We start from the raw sequence: 27,076 nt of genomic DNA, 5'->3' as shown, positions 1-27,076 counted from the left end.
AATAGATTTCAAACAATGCTCTCTTTTGAGTGATTACTTTTTCTAAGCTTGCCTGAAGATTGTCTTGATACATTCACTTACATCCAACTCTAACAACTTTTGTTAAGTAATGTTATTCAAGCAGTATCTTGTGGAGATGTGTGTGTTTAAATGTATTTTGTTTACTATTGATGGCTTCGAGAGAGTTTTTAGATCTACTTTTTCATAACAGATGGATCCTCAGCTGCTTCTGTTCTCCAAGGAGGGAAAAACCTCATCTTGAACAGCTATTCAAAACAATGAATTTTCTGGTCCTAAAAGTGCTAAAAAGAACTACAGGTATATGGATCTTGCTGTCTACTGGCTCCAAATAAATGTCTGCAACTTGAGAGTTCAGCCGTGTGTGTGCTGAGCTCCCAGTGTGTAAACTGACCCCTTGATGGCAAGCTGAGAAATAAGAGTTCCTCATCCTTCTGTGATGGTGAGCCTTGTGTGGCTTTCCCCAGCCAAATAAAAGCACCATTCTTGTTAATGAATAATATCAAGGTTACCTTTATGTTTTTATGTGTGTTTATTTATGAGAGAGAGAGAGATAGTATTTAAAGTTTCTGGTTGTGTCTGTGCTTCCTGTGGTGAACATCCATCCAAGGTGACAGGGCTGGAAATGCTTCAGAATTGCTGAGATTTCTGCACATGTAAAATAGTCAATATATCTTGGGCTTCTGAGACCTTCTACTTTTCATTAAGTTAGCTTGTATTCCTTGTATTTCAACATGTCATCTCAGGTGTTTTTTCCCAAGAAACCTGTGTTCCAGATCATCTGACTGTTTCAGGAGCACTTGAACAAGAAGAAAAACATGACAGTCAATTAAAAAACAATTTTTTTTCTCTGGTGTCATTAATCAAATGCACAAGCAGTCCCAGCACTGACACCTGGCAGGGTTAATGTTTAAGACCTGTGGCAATTACAGCTCCCCTGAAAATCACTTGGCTAGCAAGTCACATAAAAACCTGTGATTATGATGGAAATGGGAATTAGCAGAAAAAAAATTAGGGAAACTAGTTGAAATACATTGGTAGCAAGGAAGGCAGAGAAAAATCGGACTGATTGGAGCTCCCCTGGGGCGGAGAAACAGGGTCTAGAGGTCACTCCTTCACTGAATTAGTAGTGTCTGTCATATGAAACCAAAATAAAGCGGGAACAGAAGTAAAAGATTTTCTGTAGAGAAATTGGACTCTGTTCTCTTGCACCTACATCTCAGAGAGGCCAAGTGCAATTAATGGGCTGATTTTTTACTGATCCTAATTCAGCTGTAATTCTTTTCTCTCAAATATCTATTTCTTGGTAAGGAATATGATGCCCAGAGATTTGGCACACTATTTTTAGCAATGAAAAATTCAAAGATTACATATAGCCATTGTTTCCATGAGCTTCTTGTCTACTACATCCTCTGTTTCGCATCTTTGCACTAGTCAAAAGTTACTCAGCTAAACACAGCTTTAATGAAAACTAAGCCTCTTGTGGTTAGAGGAGGCTGCAGTGCATGTGCTTTCCCTAGCTGAAGTATGTTAGCTGGATGCTTTTTGTGCCAGATGCAACTGTACCTGCAGAAAAGAATCTGGTAAACAAAAAATAGTTTAAACAAAGAATGATGACTATTTGGAGCCAATTTTTTAATACCGATTGCTAAAAAAGCATTAGCTTGGAACTACTGAAAAATCTCTTCATACCAAGCATGGTGCCATAATCTTAGTTTTTATGAGCTTAATTTAGTGTTAGGAAAATACAGGGAGATAGCGAGTGGCCTTGCTTCCTGCCTGGCCAAAGTTCTGTTTCACCTGAAAGTACTTCTCTGCTGTGGCAGCTTGTTCACTGGATCCTTGAAATGGATAATTTGTCATGCGCTCCATCACAAACACTTTGGCTACCTCACAGAGCTGGAAGGTATAATTAGCCTCTGATTTAATGTTAAATTACTTGGAATTGTGACATACTCCAAAGAGCAAATAATTAGTTTCAAATTGTGGGACCAATTCAGTAGTGATGGAGAAAACGATGAAAATGCCAAGCCATGGTGAATGAAAGACCAAAAAAGCTCTGAGGCAGTGCCAAATTACTGTGAAAATTCTGGAGTTTATGTCCAAACCACTGTTGTGCATCTTCAATGCTGCAGCTTCAATGCTGCAGTATAGAAAGTCACTTGAAGTAGAACAAACATCAGTAGAGCAGAAATTACCAATAAAACCTCAAAAGACAGCACAGGTATTTGAACAGGCAACAAAGAAAAAGAAGATTTAAAGTTGTTTTGGGGTCTTTTTTGCTCTTCATAATTTTTTCATAATTTCTCTGTGTTTCATGAATACTAACTGCCTTGGAATTTGAATTCAATTTTGCTGTAAAAATGCCAATATGGAAAGCTGTGGTCATTACCATCTATTTCTAGTGAAAAGTCTTTGTTATACCAAAAAAATATATATGTGGTTAACCTGCACATTAGGTTTGTAGTTATGACTTACTTATAAAAGTTAATGGTTGATCTTTTGTTGAGGCATCTACAAATCGATCTTTGTAGAGTACAACAGGGTAATAACAATAACTTCTTAACTTTCTATAATACCATCCATCAATGTGCTTATAACTTTACAGCATACTAGATGCATCTAAGCATGACTGCTAGTAATTTTTAGTTAAATCACCTACAGTATTACTTTGGTTATTTTACTTCTTATTGCCATGACTACAAACTCAGCCAAAATTTTGGTCAGTGTGAAATCTTTTTCATCACTGATAATTATTCTTTTAGCTCCAGGTTTTTTTAATACCTGTGCTGGCTGAAATGTACAGTTCTGAGTGTGCCAGTTGCTGCCAACAAGTAATACTGATCAGAATTTTAAAATGGTGGCAAACTGTTTAATAAGAAGGCATCTCTTTTATATTAGTGTTTTCCAGTACAGAACTGTACTTTAAACCTGGGTACTCTTGAAAAAAGAGTGATTATGGAAGAAATAGTTACTTCAGCTAGTTGTAATACACGATAATAATTAGGATGGAAAGAAAAGATTGTAGCTAGTCTAAATGAAAATACATTTGAGATTTTTAGTTTCCCAAACGAAAATCATTATTACTATTAATTGTAACAACTAAAGTAAAACCTACTTTGTTTCACTGAAGTTACTTTTCGTAAAGCTCACAGAATCACTGAGATAACAGAATAGGGAGCATTACTGGAAGATGCGTACAGGTAGAAAATCCACATGGAGAAGAGGACATGACTGTAGTGGGCAGTCATGGCTTCTATGTCCCAATTCTGCAAAACTCACTGTTCATGCTCAGCATTGTGTTCTTTGAGGTCAGTGGGATTGCTGGCTTGCTCAAGAAAAGCATATTCCTTGTGGCTATATAAAGTTACTTTTAAATGATCAAGGAGAAAAGGAGTATCATTTCAAGTAGTGGAATGGTAGAGGCAGTAACGAGCAACTTCTCTGAGGTGTTAAACATGCCTATGAAATAAATACTGCTTTCAGAACAAAGACTAGTAAATAGAGAGGGAAATGAGGAAGAATTTCTGTCTGTATATATGATAGGCTTTGTTGGGTCCTGAGTGAGGAAGGGCCATTTAACATCCTTCAGACTCTCAGAAGGAAAGAGTCTGTCCCATGAGGTGGGGAACTGGACAAGGAACAGACCCTTCAGCAACTGGGGTAATCAAGGGAGGAAAAGGTAAAGGAGTTACTGAGAAATGTGTCTGGGAAGCAGCAGTGATAGAAGGGGATTTTCTGGCTTTTAAAAATTGTTAATAGATTTAAAATAGTGCCCTGGTAATGCAATTGGTACTAAAATCCTCATGTTCCAACTACAGAAATATGTTTATATATATAATAAGAAAATGTGTTATATTATGCATTATGAAAAATATGAATCAATGTAAAAATTCAAATTAACCCCAATCTGGCTATTTTCTTACATATTTAAAACATCCGTTACAGAACAATGCTATATTATGCATATTGTGTATCTTAAAATGTAGACTGTTTTTCACATTTCAACTGAATATCCTTCCAATAAGCACAGTTCATTCTGGGAAGGGGGTTGTTTGGTTTAATCCCGCTCCCCCGCCCCCCCCATTTATACTAATGCTAAGATGCCATGTGTAGACTTAGCTAACAGGTAAAATATTGACAAAACATAGTAAAAGTAAGTAGTTTAATCAAGATCTTTCTTTATCTTAGTTTTTCATGTTTCATTACCAATGTGTAAACTGCTTTCATGTATCACTTTATTAGCCAAAATATATGTAGCAAACTAATAATGACAATGAAATAAAAATAACAAATCCTTTATATTACTGAATTGAGGCCTCCATGATTCAGTACTTAAGTATTGTTTCCACTACTTTATTTCTATGATAGTTCTGCTGGAATCTTGTTTGGTTTTCAAATGCATTGTTGAGCTTTATGTTGATATCTATTCCAGATGTTTTCAAGTTCTGCTAATTTGTTTTCCATATGATACCTACTTACAGAACCATTTCACTTGTAGTTATTGTAATTGTATCTGCTAGCTGCGTTGCCTTCTGGATGTAACATTCTTCTTCCATCAGGATAGGTTTTCCCACTGCTTCTGCTATTTATTTCTGTGTTTCCATAGTAGTGTCCAGGTGCATTTAAAGTCTGGTTCATGTGCCTGGAAGAGTTTACAGGTTGAGATATGGAACCTGCAAGCAGGCTTGTGCACTAGTCTATAGTTTGTTGATTTTAGAAAAATAAATCAAAATTAGATCTCAGTTTTAGAAATAGAATAACATAGGATTTGGTTGTAGCAATCACACCTAATCTCATCCATAACACAGCAAACAATTTTAATATTATTTTAAATTCTCTATCGTAAATAGTTAATAGGATTTAAACATGCACTTTACTGTACTGCACCCACAGTGTTTTATGCAGTTGTAAAAAATATCTGACTCTTTTCTGATACATTATAAAAGGGAAAATAAGAAAACAGAATTACATGTTCAGATCCAACATTTTTATATTCTGGGGCTTTTTAACATCCAAACCTGGATCTGAATTCCAGTTTTGTGCTATTGGAACATCTTCAGTGTCGCTGATATATTTTTCTTGCTTTCTTGGTCTATCTGTAGATATTTGCAGCTTCTTCAGTTTCTTCTTTTGGGCTTCTTTTTGCTCTGAAATTTGCTTTTCTTCTTTAGTATGCTCCTTTGTTATCAGAGCTTCGTTTTCTAGAGAAGTAATTCAAGCACCAGTTCAGCCCAATTGTTCTTAGCTGTTCTGGCATCTTGCAGAAAGTACTTTCATTGACAGAGTCCATACAAGGCACCTGGCCATTTAGTGAGTAGCCTAATACTGAAAGTGCAGAGAACATACAGCTTTGAAAATTGGGCAGCAGAAGCTTAAATCTGTAGACATATCTGGCTGAATTCACAGACATTTTCAACTTAATTGAGGATCTCTACCTGAAAAACTTGGAATAGATTTTATATGTGATAATCACGGATTTTGCCATCCTAGGGCTCAGTGCTCAGTTAATTGTGGTGCTGCTCTGGTTGCTGGAGACCTTGAGGAAGGTTTTACAGTGCACTTCTTAAGCCAGGCTGGAGTAATTGGTTTAAGAGAAAGCCTAGTGATGAGAGTGAACAAAAATACAGGAAGTCTTGTAAGATCAGGAGCTTCCAGCATTAATGGTCTACTGATAAAGTGATAGTGTCTACTAATTCTATTAATTCTTAATTTGCAAACTTTTTAAATAGCAAAACAACAAAGACAGTGTGAGGTGAGTAAGGCTGGGTTCCTTCTTTAATTACGACCTTTCTAGTTTGAAAGTGAAGGTTATTGGGCAATTCTAATGCATAGCTCTTCAGTTTGCTTTATTCTGTTTTGTTGCAGATATGTTGAACACTTAGAGACAGCCTGTAAGATTATCTTTCCAGAAAAACTGCATGAAAATTGGTAAGAAAAACTTTTTCTTACAAGTTGAACGGAATTTGAGAGCTACATACGTAACATACAGTCAGTGACTATTTGTTGTTATACAGGTACAGTCATGAAGACTAATAAGATGGAATAGAATAGAATAATTTTAGATTTTTATAATATCTAGTATTTAATAAAAATCTTTTTATTTAGTTGTTTTCTTAATAGAATTGGCTTAGTAATTTTTTCTCTTTTAGTAAGCAGAGGAGTTGGTCTGTATGAGGCTTGTTAATAAGCGACAGTGAAGGTCAGAGGGAAGGTCAGTTTTGGGCCCCCCAGTTTAAGAAGGATGTGGAACTGCGTGAGCAAGTCCAGCGGAGAGCTACAAAGATGATCAGGGGACGGGAGAATCTCCCTTATGGGGAAAGGCTGGGAGACGTGGGTTTGTTCAGCCTGGAGAAGAGAAGACTGAGGGGGGATTTCATAAATATCTGTAAATATCTAAAGGGTGGCTGCCAGGATGATGGGACTAGGCTCTTTTCAATAGTGCCCAATGACAGGTCAATGGGCAATGGCACAAGTTGGAACACAGGAAGTTCTACCTCAATATGAGGAAAAACTTCTTTACTGTGAGATTGACAGAGCAGTGGAACAGGCTGCCCAGGGAGGTCGTGGAGTCTCCTTCCCTGGAGACATTCAAAACCCACCTGGATGTGTTCCTGTGCCCCCTGCTCTAGGTGTGCCTGCTCAGACAGGGGGGTTGGACAAGATGATCTCCAGAGGTCCCTTCCAACCCCTATGATTCTGTGATTCTGTCATTCTGTGTTTACAGTCATAGATATAGGAAATGGTTAAACAGCTGGCTTCTGTAATGCTACATATGAGCATGTTTTCTAGTGTAAGACAGGTTTTTAAATTATTCAGTTTAAACTTTTTGTCTTTGTATTCACACCTATAGAAGTAGTGCCAATTGTTTTTTGAGCTAGTGATGTAAGATTCTGAGTAATACCTCTAAATGTGATGTCTTTGATGTTCCTGCTAATAACCAGAACTTCTAAAGGCAATAATCTCTCCATTGTGAAAGTTAGGAAAGGAGGCACTGAAAATCCAGTCCCTTCTTTGTAGAGATTTTTAAATTCTAATAACATGACAAGGTAGAAAAATACATTTCTGATTTTCAGATGCAGTAGTGCAGTAAAGAAGGTATCAAGTGAAAAAAGGTGAGAAAACCTGTAACATCTGAGCAGTGGAGTCTGTAGTGAGGAGAAGGAACGGAGAGCAATTAATGTGGTGGTCTTGTAAATGCAATTGTGACATTTTAGATCCTTTACTGTATTAGAATATAGTGAAAATGTCACATGTGCATCATGAACATAAATATAATGTGCCTGATGCAGTCTTTTATGTTGATGTTGAATTTAGTAGTGAAGTGCTTGGTCCAGTCCTTGACAGGTCTGAGGAACCACACCAGTTTATGTTGTTACAAAAATGTTTGTGTGCTGGGTTTTGTTAGCTGATATAGTCTCATTTTTAACATCTATTTTTAAAGGGATTTTTTTTAATGTGTAGATGAAAATTAATGTGAAGGGGAGCTTTTTTAAGCTTCTTTTAGGAACTGAATGACCAATAGCCTTTTATGCCATGCCAAATCTCACTCTTGTATTTATGTCAGGTTTTTGTGGAATTTTTTTGTAATATATATGCAAATGCTGTAGGCCACCTATGACTCTGTAAAATACATAGTAAATTAATAGGTAGCCCACAGAGTTGGAATTATTTAGCCAATGTCAACAGATAGAATGAAGCTACATTTTCTAACAACTGGGGATATTACTTTCGGCATTCATCGACAAATGTAAAATATACTCAAAAAGTTCTGGTGGACATGTGTAAGTCAGTGCCAGTATCTCCAAACATCAAACATCAAACCTGCAGGAATTCTGCAAATAACCTGCTCCATCTCCAGTATACCATATCCAGTTGGCTTTATAGGGCTTTGTGAGGAAAGACCTAAGCAGTCAGTAATGCTGGTTTAAGAGGCAGTTGGACTAGATGATTGTTGTAGGTCCTTTCCAACTGAAATTTCTATTCTATTCTATTCTATTCTATTCTATTCTATTCTATTCTATTCTATTCTATTCTATTCTATTCTATTCTATTCTATTCTATTCTATTCTATGACTAAGAAAGTCAGAAATGATAAAACTTCTGCTTTCACCTTCCCTGTGCATATCCCTGCCTCTTAGGTACTTAAGGCACGTATTAGAATAGTCATACAGGCGATATATCAGAGAAGACTAAGTTGATAATATGAAAATTGGTCTTAAAGATAAAATTATCTCAGAGAAACACATTTAGTAATTAACTGGAGCAGGCAGCAGTTTTCTTGGCACAACTCAGTGTGGTCTCTGGTAAAGAAAATTTTTCTGTAATTACAGGTTAAGCCAGTATGTAATGTAAACAACAAATAAAGCTACCTCTTTTTTAATAGTTTTGAATTCTGTTGGGTCCTATTATCCGGTATGCAAACTAATCCTAAATCTATTTAAAGTCTTCTTCAGGAAATGAGTATAGTTAGGTAATATAAAACTATATTTTAAGGGAGATTTTTTTTTTTAACAGAATAGTATTAATATTTAGTTGTGCTTATGTCTTTAAATGATATTTTGGGTGGCTTTCTAAAACAGTATATGAAACAATAAATAATTACAAATAAAAATAACAGCTGTAGAACAAGTCCCTAACAGGGATATGAAATTTAATGAACTGCTCTTTATGGTAACTCCTTTAGGAAGATTTCCAGAACCAAAATATTCTGGGTTGGTTTTTTTTTTTTTTTAAATTGTAATTTATATCTCTGTTCTTTTTGAATATGACTTGTATGTTAAAAAGGTTTATTTGAAGAAAAAAATGTTTTTAAAGTGCCATTCTATATCTGTTCTGTGTCTTTACATCTCCTTCAATGGTATTTTTATGAACGAGTTATTGCAATTACTGGATTACTTTGCATAATATAATCTTATTGGAGAGCTATGGAATATACAATATGACAGGCAGGGATGACCTGGTACATTTACACAGATCTCCTGGGACAGCAGTGGGATTCTACACTGGGGAATCCATCTATGTAGCTGTGATTTGCTCAAGAATGAGTCTGAAAATCCTTCTTTGATACAGCAAGTTCCTGAAAACCAGGCACGTGTTTGGAAATGTCTGTTTAACTTGTTCTTCCGAAAGTGGTGTTTGTAATTGTCTGATAATTATCTTGTACCAGTGATCTTCCTTGCTACTTGTGCACTTTTCTATTTGAATGTGCCAAAAATAATGAAATTATCAAATTGCATATGGCTGTGCCACAGGTAGGTTATACTTATGCCTGCCTGATTTTGCATTTAGGTTCAGGCACTGAGTAGAAAGCCTATTGAAGCAGCTCAATGTTAGTTTGGAAGGCTTGGCAGATTTGATCCAGGTTAGAAGAATAAATGTTTTAACCAAACACATTGATGTTATGCATTTTGAAATAAAATTTATTTTGTTATCCTGCAAAGATATATAGAGATATATATTTAGAGATTTTATCATCCTGAAAGTTAAGTTTTTTAATAAGTCTGTTTTTCATGCATCCAATTCCTAAATCTTCAGAAGACAGAAAAAAAATCAGGTGCTATAGATTTTTTCAAGTAGAAATAATTTACATTAAGAAAAAGGGCAAACCCATATTTAATTTTGAAAATAGTCCAGATAGTTAACTTTTTTCAGTTAAATAATAATTTTTTCTTTTACACAAATAATTGTACAGTATTTATAGAACAAACAAGATATCAAGTGCTGATCAGTTTTTGTAACTACTAAAGAAACCATTTCATTTCAGGGGTTGCAAAACATTCATAAATGGGCTGGACATAGTCACAAATTGCTTTTAAGTTGTGATTAGCCTTTTCTAATGAATTTGGACTTCCTAAAACTTCTCAAATTGAGTTTGCATGCATAATGTTTCTATGAACTTCTCAAATGCTCACAAATAATTACACTTGGCAATGGATCCTTTGAAAAAGGATTGTATTACCTTTTAGAAAAACTTGACTTGAACTATGCAAACTTATTGCTGAAGTAAGTAATGGTCCTACACAAGATTTTGTTTCTTGAGAATCTCGGCCTTCTGGTATTCAAACTTGTGATGTAAGTTTTCACTTTGGGTACCTCTCTGCAGCTAGCCTTTGTGAAACTAATGGTATATTTTTGATTTAGAGAAGTTTACAAATCACAGAAAAGGTTCTACCACCACCTTCCAGATTCTTTATTATATACTGCTCTTAGGTGAGCGGTACTCTGTGGAACTACAAAAAATAACTCATCATCAGCCTTCTCTCTGTTTCAAAGACTGGATGACTTGCTTCATACTTACCTTAGTGCTCTCAAAATAATATCCTTGCATACTGCGACGTTTCAGATTATTCCGCTCTGGTTGACCTTTTAGTAATTTATTTGAATAAAACAGAAAGCATTTAAATAACAGAATAGAATAAATATGCCTTCTGTTACTGTGCCATCTTTTAGGAGAAGACAGTGTGGTGGTGGAGGGTCTGAGAAGACTGTCTTTCTTATTGACCACCAGTTGGGCTGAAAACTGTCTGCGAGGCACATTCCTCTAATAGATTGGCTTAGAATATACTAGATTAAATGTTAAATAAATTGATATTAAATCCTTGCAGTATACTTGCCATATTAAGTACTGTATCCTCATCTCTGGGCATTAACAAATTCAGTAGCTTAAGCTAAAGACGTTCTGTAAATACACCCCATAAATTACACATGGGCTTTTGAGAATAATCCAGACTGCACTGTGGGATACACTGCCAGTCAGGGATGGTCAACATGTGGCTTTTCTATTGCCTGTGGATCTTGGGAATGCTCTCAGGTATGTGTCTGAGGCCGGGGCTCCATCATCCTGCGGGCATGTGCTGGCCTGGGGGCCATCCAAAGTTCTCGTTCTCCTGATTTTTCAGTCCTTACAGCTTTCTTTTTACTGATGTACCATAGCAGAGGTAAAATCTTTCTTTCTTATCATTAATCCTGAGTATGCATTTCTTCATGAGGACCACCTTCATTCTCTGCTGCCAACGTCTTGGTATGTCTTTTCTACACTGAGTTGCATCACCAAGGACTGTGCCACTACAAAGAGGATTCAGGAATCAAGAAACAATTTTAAATATTAAATTGGGAAAGCCTGCTCTAATAAAGCAGCATGTCGCTTTTTCCTCTCTCCTTTCTAATATAACTAAATTCAAACTAATGCTTTCAACTTACTGTATGTTGGCATAGCTTACATAATGGATAAATCTCATACTTCATTCAGTGTTGTGATCTGATATACATTGCCACATGCATGTGCTACACATTACGAATAAAGCTTTAAAAAGCCTCCTTTTATAGCTGTTTATGTTATGTGATTGAGTTCTTGCAGAGAGAAAATTTGCCAGGACTAAAGGTTATTACTGGCTGTTCTGCCACTAGTATTGCCTAGAACTAAAGCAATTAGGCTTGACAAAATATGAGCTGCTTAAAAATATGCACTTTTGAAAGTTGGGTTTGTAATGGAACTTGATTTAATACATGCTACTGACATGAAGATTTTAATTAAAAGAAAGAAAAATATCTGCTCTGCTAAGATGGGAAGTTAAGAGAGATTGTTCTGCAGGTGACTAGATTGGAGGTAGCTTTGTAGCAAAATGCTATATAAACCCTGAGGGGATAGGATGGATGTTAGAGCATGAATGTATTCTGAATTGAACAGTAATGATTAACATAAAATTGTGAAAAATAACCTGTTTTGTCATTGCATTTTTCCCTCCTAGGACACCATAAATGTTCTTTTTTAGTGGATTATCTTTATTATGTATAGCAAATCCTAGAGGTTTTAGACATGAGTTGTTGCCATGCATCAAGAAATATTAATTTCCATGCTTTATTACATGGCTGTCAAAAAGAAGGTAAAAAAAATCCTGTAGGATTGTCCAGAAGATTCTCACTCATCATTCTGCAAATGAGCAGACCTTTTTGATTACACCAGCTGTATCTAAAATACAGATGTGTGAATACTTTATTCTTTTGATTTTTCTGGCCAAGCCCAAAAATTTTGGGCCAAGTTGGATCATTCTGAGACATCATAAAATGAAATCCATTTTGTTTTCTAAGCAAAATGAATAACAAAACAAAAAAAAAACGACATAAATCAAACCAATCCAGAATGCTTAGTTCAAAAAAATAACACAATCGGATTACTTTTAAGTTTTTTTAATTTTAAATTAAATAAACTTAGTCTTGAGACATTGTGCTGAAACAAAAACCGGTACTTGACTAAGCATGCTTCCTGGCCCACCACCACCACCACCCAGCCCCCCCACCCCTACGCCACCCCAAATTCTGGAGGCTTTTAATTTTATTTTTGGCACAAACTGTTGCTTGAGTTTTGTAATCCTTCTATCTGGTTTAAGATTTGGAAGGATTTTGCCAGCTCCATTGACACAATGGGGGGATATTCCCTCATTAAGGTGTTCCATATTGGTGGTGGTATTTCTGAAATTATATTTTACCAGTGTTATTTTTTCTTGTGATTCTCTCAGTCCTCTGGGATTTAATTTTCAGTCATCAGCCACTGATAAACTGGGGCAGATTCAATATTTCTGATTGTCTATTTTTTTCCTATACTGTGAATAAGCCAAATGTGGTCTTAGAAATAAGTATTAGTTTAAGTGCTTTGAGTTCTACATTCTCCATTAGAAGGTAGTTTAGCACAGCTAGATTAAATGCAATTGCAATATAGTTGTACTTATCTATGTAGAGTCTATTTATTAATTTACTGATCAGAAGTTTTGTGTGGAAGTGGCTTCTTTATATATCCAGTGAGAAGCAAAACTATGACTGTTCACATGTCAGAAAAAACCCTCAGTTATTGAATATCTGTGATTAGCCCATAAAGAAAAAGTACTGACAGGTTGACTTTTTTCCATGCATCTTTGAGTCTTTATTGGAAGAATGCCATTCAACTTAATGATGTAAGACTAGCCTAATGGTTAATAAATGATAATAAATCTATGTATACATAGACTAATGCATATATTAATAAATACTGACCTGGGGAGGAAAACAATGGACCAAAAGCAACTAAAAACTCACATACACTGAATAAAATTTAAAAGAGTGGAGATGTCTTAAGAGTAACTTAGCCAAGGAAACTGTAAAATATCAAAGCGAGTCTTGTAGAAGCTTCTCAATATTTTCTGCTGTGACACATTTTGTGATTTTTGTATTTCAGGGTTTTCAATCAAATATAGCTGTTTAACAACAACAAAAATCATTATATATACACTGTTAAATAATATTGCTGTGAGATGTTTCTAGGAAAAACTTTATTTACAATACCTGTCACAATTGCCTATGGAGATTGCCCATATAATGATGAAAAAATCTAGTTTACTTAAAGTATTTTAAAGTGTTTGACAGACACTTCCAAAAAGTTGGAAGACTGAAAATAATGTGAATTACTTCACAGGAGGAAGGCCATAGAAAGCTTCGAGTTTTTTTAAATTTAGAATTCTAGTGAAGCATAAAGAGTAGAATTATTTTTATTTTTCTGCGTTTTCTATACTGCATAATACAGTCATTCTTCTAGATCTTAAAGTTGTAATTTTACAGTACAGTTCAGGACTGCAGTGGTAACATATTTTCCAAAGGTCAGTTTTCCAATTATAATCCAAAATTTGACATTAATATTTTTTCTTATAGCCATGTTGTAACCACATTCTGTTAATTTCATAAAGATACCATTTAGCTGAGGTAGGTGGTATTCTGGGCATGCGAACAGTCACCTAATGTCAACAGCAAGCAGTAACTGTAACTACTGACTTCCCATCATTTGCAAAAAAATATTTTCCCAAAAATTATAGCATGTAGAACTAGACAGCATCCAAGTCTCTCACTGGGAAATGACAGAGATTTTCTTATTGCTTTATATACTCCAGGTTACTTTTAAGTCTCATTAGATTTTGCAGGCAAATTTATGTTCTTCAGTTAGTATCTGACATAAACTTGTTTGCCAAGTCCTAAAAACTGAAGCTAGTAGCAACTGTTTAATATTTTTGTCTATTTCCTTTACATCTTTCTGAACTAAAGACTACCTTCAGATAGAGTCAAAATAGCTAATGTAAATATTAGAATTGGAATAAAATATAGTACTTCTTATTGTTGTTTTTCAGGTTCTTCTGTTTTCTTTACATTGTTTGGAATAAACTCATTATTTATACACTTTGGTACATTTAAATATAAGCTTCCATGCTATATGCCCAAAACCACCAAGATGCAACCCAGGCACAAGAGAAGATTCCATAATCAGCTTTGGGATAAGGAAAGATACCAAAAGCTTTCTTGTTCTCCTTGGTTTTTATTTGGTTTTAAAGCACAACCTATAAGATCCTGCTCTTTCACATTGTCCTAAAGCCAGTGCCCATAAACTGAACAAAGGTAGGCACCGTTTTGTTCCATGATAAAGCAGGCAAACTAGCTGACACCTGTGTGGTCTATATAAGGCAAGAGTTAGTTTTACACTAGTAAAATATGCATCATGTTTCCCTCACTATAAATAAACAGGCAGTTGCTCAAACACATTCCAGCTGAAAGGTTTGCTTTCTTGCAGATTTTAGGGGAGTTAAATTCAAATTAACAAATATTTGGAGAAACAAATATTTAGGAGGGAAGGAGGCAGGTGAGAGTAGCCAACCGTCTCACAGAGAAGTGGAAAGCATCCTGTTGTATAGGCACTCCTCATGTCAGTTGTGTTAGTCACTGAAAAAAAAAAATAACCGAAGAGCCTTTAATTGCTTGGTTTATTTTTCTAGTTTTGAACCACTCTGATATTGGAGAGAAAGAATAAAGAATGGTGAAGGGTGGAGAAAGTCTTAGGAATTTTTGTCTTTTTGGTCACTTGCTTAAGCATATTTTAAATGTACCACATAAGGCTGCAGGAGAATTTAGGTGTATTTGTTCTTAAGGGGAGCCAAATGCCTCTCTGGCCCCTCCATGCCATGTGTCTGAGAGCAGAATTTTCAAGAATTAAATGTTTCAAAAGAATTCAGTTCTGTTGTTTTGTTTGACCTTCACATAATTTATTTTAATAATTCCAATAAATTTCTGAATTTCAGGAGAAGTAATTACTTTCTGGTAATTTCATCTGGTATAATCTCATATTTCAGATGTAACTAGTGTCTGACAAGGAAGAAAAAAATCTTTAATCCTGTCCAGTTACCCAGTATTTAATTTGAGTACTGGGATTTTTAAAGAAATATATTTTCAATAGGTATATAACCTAACATTTTTACATTAATTCTTATTTTTAATACATACTCTACAGCTGTTTCTTGAAACACTTTTTAACAAAAAAATGACTGGTTTCCTCTTTGCTTGTTATATCTTCTATCAGTTTGGAGTAATAAAGACTCTCATGGAAAATGTGACAAAATAAAATTATTCCAATGAAACCCCAAGCTCAATGAAATTAATGAAGAAGCTAAAGTGAAAACACTTCAGTCAGAGCTTCGCCTTTTGATTTTTTTTTTACATTTTAAAAGTACCTTTTCAAAGATACTCTGAAAAACCTGAGCATTTCAGCTGCCAAAACATTTCCAAAATCTTCTGAAAACAAGCAGAATCTTACAAAAAGCAATACTTCTCCTACAAAAGCATGATTTATTTACTTGCTAATTAATAGGGTAGAGATTCATGGTGATGAGATACGTGAGCCTGGTACCCCTATGAGATCTATTGGCAGAGCAGGGCAAGTGCTAATGTTTTCCCAAATACTCCCGCCGGCACACCGCAGAGCTGACCTGCAGCATTCCAGCTAGCTCAGCTCTGCTCTTCGGAGCAAAAACATTCAATGGAGCAGACATGTGCCAAATTACGCGGTGGTTTTGTAGCATACGGACAAATGTGTTTTGCTTTGAGACCACCAAACTCATTTTCACTTGTGACTTGAACTAAATTTGAACCCAGGCCTCCTGAAGGAGAGAAGGAATATATTAACCCCCTCAGCCCCTGCTATATTTAATGTCAGTGGCACTATGTCATCATAAACATACAAATATCATATGTCTGCCATAAGTAATAATGTATTCCAGAAAATATTTTTATGTGAACACCTATGTAAAATTGTAATAAGTACTGAAGTAATGACATGTCAGTTTAACATTTATTTTGCTTCTCAAATGGTGTCATTTCTCATTTTATACCTGCAGGTAGGTACTGTTTCTTTTCAAGTAATATTTTGAGAGAGAGTTACACATCGAAATGTTAAATTCTTTCTCTTGATATGCACTGACAAAGCTTCTTCTAATGTGTTAACAACTTCTGCATTGTAATTAGTAAATAAATATTTGACTCGGTAGGCCAAATTCCGTTTCCCACCATACTCTGTGTTTTCATTTATCCTACAGCCAAATGAACATAAAAAGTGACTAGCCTGAAATAGTAATTACTGGAACCAAGTACATCTGATACAAGAAAGGGGTGTGGAGTTCTTTCATTTGTGCAGTGCATGACAAATCATCCATATAATTGCAGAAATTATAGGTAAATAAATGACTACTTTTAAGTAAGAAACAGTGCATTCAATAGCGAAATATTGAATATTACGCTTACAAGCATTTCAGAAAAATAATTCTGAATCAACACATAACAGAAATTTTTAAAGGTAGTATAGCCTATATTTTATACATTCGTCCTTCCTAACTTTACTCAGTCATGTAATAAAATACAACTTTCATTTAATTTCTGCTGATATCCATCTGTGGCTTCCAAAAGCTGTTAAGATTTTTACAAAATAAATTACCACGTGCTTTCTGCATAATTGATTTTCAGTCTTCCATGACTGTTAAATGCAATCCTGGGTAAATAGAATTGAGTAAAGGAGAGGTTTCTTAAGGACCTAATTTTACACTTTCACTCTCACGATCCTAGAAATTGTCTGCAAATCACAACTGAAAAGTTGGCACCTGCATTTTAATTTTAGTTACTTTGTTCATGTGATGTTATTTCAGCAGCTGTTATCAGCTGTTATCAGGCAGCAGAGCTGCCTGAGATAATGTAACTATAGGAGCATTCTAGAGTTAGAATTTCTGAAATGCTTGCTATTGCAAGAATTTTTGTTTAACACGAGGTTTATGTGGTTCAGAATTTATTACAAGGAGGAACTACCTTTTTATCCACTAGGACACGCCCATTGGTTGAAACAGTGTGAGAGGCAGTAACTACTGCTGCCTTTACAGGGGGAACTTAATTCCTGAAAGCTAAAATGAGAGCTACATCTTCCCTGATATGACAAAGAAGTAAACTATCCAGGAAGATGTTCTAGATCAATGCTTGCAGTTTGACAGTGGTTATTTTGTTTGTTTGTTTTAGCCACATAATTGTGCATCTGACACCAGTGCAGGTTGTCCTGTGCCCTGATTTCATGCCTAGCTGGGATTAAGTGTGAAGATGGTAGATGTCTGCTACTGGGAGTGGGGAACCCTCCTTCACTATCAAATCAAACCTGGCAGAAAATAAAAGCTCCTGACAGAAGAGGTTCTCACCTCTTTTTGACCCTCATCAATTATGCTCTCAAGTTCTTTTACCCATCAGTCAAGCTTGTGTTTGCTCTCTGCCCTTGCCATTAACCCCTCAGACTGGTGTGTATTTCTGATGCCCCCTCAGTTCTCCATGTGGGCACTGTTCACTCAGAAATGGCACTTGGTGGTTCAGCCAACTCTATTCTGCCAGACAGTGCCCATCTCCTGCTAAGCAAGCTTGCTATCCGTCTCTGCCAGCTTCAAGAGTGATGAGCAATTCCCCATGAGACTGATCCTAAGAAAGTATTGTGGTACTGCTGTTATGGTGGTGCATTTTGAATTCCTGGTATAAGGCATTGCCGCATCCAACTGCAAAGTGGTTGTGGTGAAAATTGTCTGAGCATAACTACACAAAGAAAACTAAATATATGGATGGAAATATCTTTTTCGCCTCAAAATAATGGATTTTATAGATTTGCTATCAGCTCAAAAAAAGACCTTTTGAAGTCTGCAATATTCAGTCACTACTAAGCGTCAGTGAGCATACACAGACCAGAAATTTTTATTAAAAATGGTTTCTCTACTCAGGTTCCTGAAGATGAAGAATAAGAGGAATTCCAGAGAGCAACTCGGTGATTACTGGCAAAGAGAAATCTTGTCAGGAAGATGTATTCATGCTAAAGTCTTCAAGAACATTTTTTAGGTCTAACTGGATTTTGAACAACAGGAAGTAATAAAATAGTGGTCTGATTCGTCTAATTTCTTAAGTACGCTATTTAAAAAGAAAGCTGTGAGGTGTTCAGATAGGCTTGTGAAATCAAGTAATTTGTCACCATCAATAATACTTTTTTAAAAGCCAAGGAAATACATTTCTCTTTAGGTTTTCAGAAGACAAACAAAAGCAAACCCCTTCATCTTCAGGATATATCCACACAAAACCTTTCTAGCATTCTTCCTGATCAGCTCAGCAATCAGCAGTGTTGCTAAAAAAGCTACTCTGCATTGGCCAGCGTCAATCTACACTTACGAGTTGCTAATTAATCCAGCACACATCGATATTTCCAGTCAGGTTGGTTTGCAGCTAGTCACTGTCAAACAGGCTTGTATATGTAATACGTATTTTGAATGATCATAAGCAGAATAATTAAAATAGATGTGTGGACTCTAATACAACATCGCTTATTGGTGGCTGTTGTGTTGTTTGTTAATGCTGTGTTATTATACATCATGTCACTTGCTCATGAGTGATACAAGGACACATGTACATGTATATGGGTTTATGTTTGTAAATTGTATGCAAATAATCCTTAATACAATTGTTACTTTTGTAGCGCTCAGATTCTGGCAAATGTAACAAACTTAGCTAAATATTCCTTACACGTGTTGTCAGATAATTGGAAAGTCTGACTTATAATATTATAAGAAATATTATAATAAGCAACATGACATATTATGAGAAATATTATAATAAACAATATCTAAATATAAAAATAAATAATAAAAACTGTACATTAGTTAGAGGTATCTTCAGTATATTTTGAAAGTTAAAACTAGTAGAATAAGGGAATCTGAGAATTTGAACACCATGTGTTATACTCCATATGATATATTTAACTGCGGGTTTAACAACTAATCTAGTAAAACCAATTAAAGAAATTGGACACTTAAGTTCATCCCCTGGATTTTCATTGGATTCTTTCCCTCTGCACTCTGTTCTAGAAAGCTGCCTGCTATCCTGCAAAATGAAAGAAAACCCAGAGCTTCTGAGCAGGTTCCCTGCAAAGGTGAAAATGTGCTGTGGTATCAATTCAAGGGAAGAAATGCCAACGCTGTTGAAAGATAGCTGGAAGGTTAATGTTTTGCTCACAGAGTGACTGTGGGAGAGACAATGCAGCAAAAGTAGTTGAGCTTTGCTTTGCTTTGTTGGTCTGGCAGAGGTTCTGTTAATTGCTTTTGGACAGACAGTAACTCCCATCATAGGATGAAGCCGTCTGTCACAGGTCTGCTAACGAATAGGAATCCATGAGCAAATACAGGTGTAAATCCCAAATAGATTTCTTTGGTTTAGTTCTTTCATAAGGGTCATTATTCTTATAAAAGCCAAATTATGTACATTCCTTTGACATTATTTGCTAATAAAGAACTATATGGTGATTCCAAAGCATATTATATGTGGTTTGAGGTAAGGGCCATTAATCTTTTCCTAGAAATAGTTCAGGAGGAGAGAGGTGTCTACAAATTTCAATAGATTTGAATTTTAATCCTTGATAAACAGCTCTCTATTTCATTTAAGTTTTGTTAAAAATTACCATTGTACTACTTTTGTCCCAGTAGTATGAAAAGACCTCAAACAGTTTAAAGTAATTTATAACCTGCACTAAATTGAGAATACTTGCATACCTGTGAATAACAAAGAAAAGATCCTGCTTGAAAATGTGTCTGTAAAAGTTATTTGTATTCTATATTTTTATTACTAAATGGAAGGGTGTGTTTAATAGATGTAAATTAATTAAGAAATGAATGCATTTCAATAATTACTAATATAATAATGACATTAGTAATATTTATGAACAATAATGCTAATAAGTAATAATAAATAATTACAATACCCACAAGATTTAACGGAATGTGTCAATTGAATAAAAATTTTGGTCTACATTGATAGTATGTCAGAACCCTTATGTGAACAGAATTTGTTGCCCTCTGCAGAGCATGTCTGCCTCTTTTTGAGCAAAATTAGCACCTTTGCAACCAAATGTTCTCAAAGTGTTTCAATACAGTGTTAAGAACAGCAATGAAGAGGAAGGCAACTGGGATCTTATACATTTACAAAATTTGTCAATTAGCATATGGCTGTACAGCTACAGATGGCATAGAAACATCATATGTTTTCATTTCACTGCCAAAACACATAGTAAATAAGTAACTGGCATTGCCAAATTCAGCTGAGAATCACAAATCTAGGCTTTGAGTGGGCAAGCGAAAAATATTGTGTTTTCCTCTCTGAAATAACTACACAGAAAGCTTACTTCTGTCGCATGGAAGTGTGGATCAATCTTAGCATTTTGGTTTTAATAAATACAGAATTCTAGAAACACAAGGTAATGCTGCACAACAGCATCACCCACGCACTGCATCAACATACATTTGCCTTATTTTTGTCAACATTGTTTTGCACATTTTCTCCCATAAGCTCTACTGTACCTGTCTGGCAGATCTCTAGGTGACTAAAACTTTGTCTGTGTAGTCTGGATTTGACTGCTGGGCAAGTTTGTGTTAAGTTTGCAAAGAATGGCTAAGCAAAGTATTGCCACAGCTTTCTCTATAGGCCAACAACTTGCAAAGGAGCTTTCAAAGTCTTGCTAAAACATTTTCTTCATCCATTTGTTTGATGCTAATAGACAGGAGAATGTAACTAATAATTCCCTCATTTGGAAATTCATCAGATTCCACAGACATAAATTTGTGCCCATTGTGAAGGAGCAATTCATTTGGATTTCCTTCATGGCTGAAAATGAGTCCTCGATTACTGTTCTGGAAGTAACCTGGGAAGTAAAGGCTGCTCTAGCCATTACTGGAGTCATCAGCTGTAGTAATAGCATAATTGTAGCCTGCTGGTAGCATTTCAGAGGGCTTTACTCTAGTTATGTCCGTCCCCATCTATTTTCCCTGCCAGTTGAATTCCAGTGAATACCACTAAGCTACAAAACAGAAATGCAACCCCTGTCATTGCAGATAGCATCAATTTTATATGTCTAACAATTTCTTCACAAGATAGAATAATAACAGACCTGAGTGACTGGAATGAATGTGCAATGCTAAATGTCCTCCCACGCATTCAAGGTGTCCAAGTCATTTCAAAGCATGTTGGACTGTTACAGAAGCATCCCATGAGAATAGTTTTCTGGTACTACTGGCTGCTGATGGAGTTGACCTTGTGACTTAAACCTGAAAAACTGCATATCTTATTAGAAATCATTTGAGTCATTGAAACATTTGGGTTTTGTTTGTTTGTTTTAATTAGGAGGATTATAGACAAGTTTAGTTCTAGAAACATTTGAAGAAAGTTTAACATATTAAATCCAGAATAATTTCTCAATTTATTTAGTGGTAGACATTCCATTTATCCATAAGGCTGTTGAATATCAATGGGAATAATATACAAAATATGGCTACTATATGCAGGTCACAGTATTGAATAAACCTTAAGCATAATATGCTTCTGATAAAAATATTTTTAAAATAAAATACAAAATTGAAATTCTTTTCTGAAGTTACAAACTTTATCTGGAATGGTAACTGCTTGATTTGACAACTCAGCAATGTGTTGGATTCAAAATACCACCAAAAACTCTCCAGAAATCTCCAAGGGAGAGCTAATTACTGCAGAAATATGTTGGAGTTGTATAAACAGTAGGGTGCAATGGGTGGAGAGGTGCACAATTCATTCTTGGTTTTCTTAATCAAGAATTAACAATACATTACAGCTGAACTCCAGGGAGCCCCACAGCCTGTGAGGGCTGCAAGCAGCCCGAAAATCTTACCTGGAGCCTGGAAAGAGCTCCTATGATTCTGTGTTAGATTCTGGGACCTAATTCCATGTCTAAAATCATGAAACATTATTTCCAGACTCAAAGGACAAAGACCAGGTATATAAATATATAAAGTTTTTGAGGCAGGGGTGGGAGAGAGAGTTTGTCCCTCTGTTTGTGTCTTACTCTTTTTTTTTAGCATACTTCCAAAATGATAGTCCAGCACTACAGATACTCTAACAGTCTCCTCCAAAGTTAGTTGCAGTTATCTGAAAAAATCAAGGTTTCACCTGAGATAAATCACTGAAATGCCAGTTAACCAATAAAGTTCATATTTGCTGATAGTCTGGTTCACAAAAAAAGTCTGTGAATGAATTATGCAGTTCCACTAGAGAATAGGAAATGGACCCTATACAGTAGTATGCCAGTGTATGTTTTGGTTGCATCTGCTGCTCATTTCACAGGAAAAGTGATGATTAAAATTATGGAATTATGTTAAGGTATTGGCTCTGCAGCATGAGCTTACTGAAGAAAACACTAGCGAAAGAGAAAACAAAAAGAAAACTTCCTTGTTGTTGTTTCTTCTTGTTAAACAAGCAAACAGTGAACAGGCATTGATAATATTGTCAGTGATTTATGTTGTTCAGGCATTAAAGCCTGACCTTGACTATGAACTAGCTGAAAAAATGCATGGTAGGGGAAAAATATGTATTCAGTTTTAGAAACCTTTGAATGATTTGCCTTTCCTTTGTCCACAGACAAGTAGAGTTCTTTTGCTTCAGTAGCTTAAAGAGGGATTTAACGCTGAGAAATGTATGCAGGAGGGGCATGGCATGAAGATGATTTCATGTGAAAAAGTGACTGGCTTTCCCACAGAACCCCCAAAACAGAGATAGGCAAGGCACAGGTTGGTGTGGTAAGCAGGCAGAGTGTGAAGTCCTGATTGAAACCGTATTGCAGTGGTCCCTGAGCTGTTTGTGTGCTGACAAGGGCCGTGGAGATAGGAGGCTGATCTGGGGCGCATTCTTCCTCCCCCTCTCTCACACTTGTCCCACAAAAAGAAGTTAAGTGTCTTAAATAAATAGCACCTCTTGCCCTGGGTGTGTAAATAATGCAAGTATGGGATGTGTTGTCCCTGTTTCCAGTAGATTAGTTGTAAACCAATGCCTTGTACCTTGTTTATTAACTTGGAATGATGTTGTGAGGATTAGAAAGGATTTTGTGGAGTACTTCAAATTAAATTGTTTGGTTCAGCTGGCTTTGCTAAAACTGTGCTTTAAATCATGCATATAATACATCTGAAGTTACCACAAAGTTTGTATTTGGAGTTAATATTATCTATGCCTATATTAACATCGAGACAGCTTTAGTTAAGCCAGTGAGAATACTTAGATTTAATTAAAAAAAATATTATGAGAGCTATAGTTTTTGATTCCTTGTTCTAAAAATAAATGAAAAGTCCTTCATCACCCATGTAGCACTGAAGACAAATCAAGAGTTTCTTGATTGGCTTTTAGTCACTGCCATATGCTTTTTTCCTTAGCAAAGGGCAGTAGGAAATAATTGCATTATACAAGTGGAATTCAAAATGTTGCTGATGTACTTAAGGATGCTCTTTCCTGAGAAGAATCATTATGTATGACCATGCTCTTTAAAAATGTGATTACAACAGTTGAGCAGATGGTAGACACTTGGGGTCAACTCTAAGGAGATCTGTATTTACAGTGTATTAATAATGGTTTAAACTTTCTCATAAATAGATGTTGATTAATTTTAAATCCATTTGTAGAAACCTAGCTTTGCCAGACTATTTCCTGAAACCACAATACAAAGTATGATAAACACCATCCGTTAATCCAGACTAATGTACTCCACACTTTAAAAAAATTCACTAAAAGGATTAATGTAACTTTTCAAATATAAAAAAACCAGATTGTGTATTTCATATGTACTTTGTGTGCTGAATTTTTGACAGTCAGCTCTTTTCGTTGATAGAATTATGTGGTTTTATCTTTTGCTCTAACATACCTTCAAATAATTTATACTTAATTTTATATTCTGTTTGGGATTTCTTTTCACTTCGTCACACAGCTATTTCATACCATTGAGTGGAAAATAGATTAATCCAATCAGGTGAAACAACAGGAGGAAAATTTAGGAAAAGCCTATTTTAAAGGCAAGGTGACATAATTTTGCTGGAAATAAATAGCATTAAACAGTGATTCTTAATTTTTGGCATGTTTTGACCCTGTATTCTGGTTTTGGACCATATAACAGTATAGGGTCCTTCTACAATGCTGACACCTGTTTGGAAGCTCCAACCTAAAAGTTGATGGGCTGAAATCTTGATCAGTTGATGTCAGTAAGAGTTTTGTCATGCTTTCAAGGGAGTGAAGAGGTGCAGCGTCTATAGGTATCTAAAATATCTATGTACATACATAGATACTTATGTAGTTTGGATCTAGAATATAAATACATACAGGGTACATGTATATAAGTTTTTGTGTCTGTGTATGCAGCATGCAAGCAAGCAAATGCAGGAGCATGCAATGACTTTAACTTTCTGAAATTTAAGAGCAATTATGTTAAAAATTCAACCAACAGCTGATACCACTTCATAATCAACAAAAATATAAAAACAGGGTCATTTTATTTTCTTCATAAAAGCTTATTTAAGAGAGATACTCCTCATCGTAGCAAATGTAAGCACTGGAGAATTTATAGGCCAAAAAGAAAAAATAAGTTGAACTTCAATTGGTATGAGTCAGTTATCACAGTCTTGAAATTTGATGATGTGACATGTGTTAATACTGGAGCTAGAGGGTGAAGAATTGATGTTGAGCTTTCAGCTTGGCTTGCATCTACAAACTTTTGTGCATAATTTTTTGCATAAAGATGTATAATTGCAGATAAAACCTAGAAATTGCCCTTAGAGCAGCAAATGTAGGAACTACAAATTTTGGCATGAGATGTTTTCACAAAAGCCATAGAATTGTGGCACCTTTACCAAGATCCTTTAAGCAGCGAGAAAATTATTCTCTTCCATGTTTGGTTGAAATCTTGGTAATTGTGGACTGGATTTAATGTTCCAAGATCACATGTAAACTTTTATCATATGTGTGTCCTCCTACTGAAATGGATAAAACCTAAGAATGAGAGGGAAAGCTCAAAATGTGTGTAAATATCATGGCATAGTTCAAAGAAAGCAGCCATAGATGCCAAAAAAGTCTAAGGCCGACAGGAAGACCAAACCTTTGTCATTGTGAAGCTATTGCTTTTATGCTGTAGAACATATTAATCCCAATCAGTAAGCATCTAAGGCACATTTTAAAATCCCACTGAACTTAAGAACATGCATGGTTCAAATAGGGTGGACTTCAGATTATGCTTACGTCCTTTTGCTGCATTAGGGAGAAAGGGCTGGTTATGATATTCTTGTGAGGTGACTTCATTTTTCTGCCCATGGTCCAGTCTGTTTTTCAGCTCAGCATGCTTTAACTTGCTACTCTGATCTTTGTCTTCGATTTCTACATGCTTATGCATACTCTTTTTTGGATGGCTAATGTAACTCATCTGAATTTGGATGCTTTGAAGAAATTGCCATTCTGATATCAATAATTCCTCCTAATTTTCAAATTCTTTATAAATTGAACAAAATTCTGGCAATCTTTGCACCCTGCACACCTCAAAAAATAAATGGTGTGTATACCTCATAATGTAGTTGTACTTTCTAAAGCATGATTGTATAAGCTCTACGAAAGGTTTGCAATGCCCCAGTATTCTTCCTTATATCTTAGCAGGATTTTTTTTACTAATGTCTCTCCGTGTCACTAATGACACTTCATTGTCTTACCCATGCATTGCTAGCATAATAGCCCTTTCCCCATCTCTCTCTTCACTATCCAGTTGTCCTTTCTCAAAATGTTTTCCTACATTGCTGCCAAAAATTTCCTTCTGTTTTCTGGCCATTGCTCTTTGTCTGCTTTATCTTCTGTATCTATAACTGAGAATCTGCCAGCTGACCAGCTTCTGAGCCCATGATGCCATAGCAGAAAAAGGACCGCTCCCCGAGTCAGTAAGTTATTTGGGACAGGCAAGCAGCAATAGTCAGTACCTTTGAGGTACATTTAAGGTCTTCAAAATTCTTTTTGAATTGGGAAAGTTGAACTCGTCCTGTCTCACTGTCATGAGACTTGTTCTTTGTATCCAGTCTTCTAAAAGTTTCTCTAGAAACTAGAATTGTGAACTGCCTTGCACATCCAATAAATGCCTTTTGCAATACTGGCTTTATACTTCATATAGATGAGTTCTTTGTGATATATGCAAGAGAAAGACTGCTTTGGGTTCATTCCCAGACATGCCATGTGTAAATACTGAGAGTTCCTATTTACCCAAATATGCTATTTCCTAATACTCCCAACTTCATTTTTCCCCCAAGCCTGTGCTTACTTAGCAGTCCAAATTGTCTTTTTTTAAAAACTGTACTTAATTTATACATAGAACCCACTGCCCTAAACCTTTTAGGTTAAATTTGAGTAGATATGTTGGAAGTCAGTTTTTCAGTCCTTATAAAACCGAAATAATTTTTACACTTTGTAAGGATATTCATATCGTCTTAAATATTTTGTGAAATATTTAGAATGTTTTTAGTGTTTCAAGAAATGTCTTATTTTGAACACTTTCTGAATGCTTTGCCTTAAGTGATTCTATTCCTTTTTTTTAACCAATTACTAATCACAATGCTGGCCTTTCTGTTTGATTTATCAACTGACACACTAAAACACATTCCAATACTTGAATTTCCCCAGAATGTTTTGGTGTTCTGCACAGTATCTTCATTATTGCTTGATATTCCTAAGTTCATTACTACATAAACCAGTTATATTAAAACAGTGTGATTTTATTTTTGGAAGCAAAGAAAAAGAGCGTCAAGTACACTAGTGAAACACTTCATAATGACTGCTGTTATACTTCTTTTGGATCCATTAAATCTGTTCTTGCATAATAATAGAATAGAATAATAGGCAGCCC

This window comes from Phalacrocorax carbo, chromosome 6 (genome assembly GCF_963921805.1).
Source record: "Phalacrocorax carbo chromosome 6, bPhaCar2.1, whole genome shotgun sequence".
In the NCBI taxonomy this organism is placed as follows: Eukaryota; Metazoa; Chordata; class Aves; order Suliformes; family Phalacrocoracidae; genus Phalacrocorax; species Phalacrocorax carbo.
The sequence above is the reverse complement of the archived record's forward strand: the minus strand, read 5'-3'. Positions refer to the sequence as shown.